Below are 1,000 nucleotides of genomic sequence, written 5' to 3'. Positions count from 1 at the left end.
GGATCATATTTCTCTCGGATTCTCTTATTTATTCCTTAAGGTGAAAGCGGTTCTCAGTCTTCCTAGTGCTGTGACCCTTCAGCGTAGTTCGCCATGCCGTGCTGACTGACCATATAATTATTCTCACTGCTACTTCGCAACTGTCATTTTGGTACTGTTATGAATCATAATTTTAACATCTGTGTTTTCTGACGGTCTTAGGCAACCCCTGTGAAAGGGTCATTCAACCCCCAAAGGATGGAGCCCCTCAGGTTGAGAATCGCTGTCTGACGCGTAGACACTGCAGTACCCATCACTGTGTAATGTCTTTATCTCTCTGTGTCTTATTTGTGGGGCTTTTGTGGTGCTGAGGCTCAGATGGAGAACCCTGCACAGGCTAGGAGAGCGTTCCTGCACCCCACTCTCCCTCAGCCCTATTTCTTCCATGCCACACTTCAGGTCATCTTATGGGAATTATATGTATAGATAGGTTTTTTTTTTTCTTTTCTTTTCTTTTCTCTCTCTCTCTCTCTCTTTTTTTTTTTTTACAAAACAGGTAAAGTAAAACAGGCATTTATATTAAGAAAAAAACTACAAGAAAATTGATCTGTACCAACTTAAAATAACCTACTTGCAGTTGCATTTAACTGAGCTCTCTTGCTGTGAAGAATACATACAGCTCACGTACAGGTACAAATGAAAGATTTGCACATTTCCAAGTCCTCACTGAATACTGCCCCATATACACACATACATTAGGTTTGACAAAGGTTTGACAATCCCAGCTGCACTTCATTTCTGTTGTTCTCTTGGAAGAGGTCGTCTAAGGAGAAGAATGTGGGTTCTGGCTCTTGAATCATGGAATGAACCCATCCTAGTCTCTGTTGGACACCAAGTCTCCTCCACTCCCCTTGGACATCAGATGAGTTTTGGGTACTTGTTTAGAGAGATCTCTGAGTAACACAACATGCCGGTACTCGTCGAAATACTTGTGTGAGTAGTATATCTGCTTGTGAGCCAT

At 42.1% G+C, this 1,000-nt stretch overlaps 1 pseudogene across 1 annotated transcript; it reads right to left on the bottom strand.

Moving 5' to 3' along the window:
- Positions 1–771: 771 nt before the first annotated feature.
- LOC308438618 (cyclin-dependent kinases regulatory subunit 2-like) lies at positions 772–1,000 on the bottom strand (annotated as a pseudogene). The gene has a single exon. The product of its transcript is annotated as a cyclin-dependent kinases regulatory subunit 2-like (transcript).

The sequence above is a fragment of the Micromys minutus genome, assembly GCF_963924665.1.
Source record: "Micromys minutus genome assembly, chromosome: 28".
Classification (NCBI taxonomy): domain Eukaryota; kingdom Metazoa; phylum Chordata; class Mammalia; order Rodentia; family Muridae; genus Micromys; species Micromys minutus.
The sequence above is the reverse complement of the archived record's forward strand: the minus strand, read 5'-3'. Positions and strand labels throughout refer to the sequence as shown.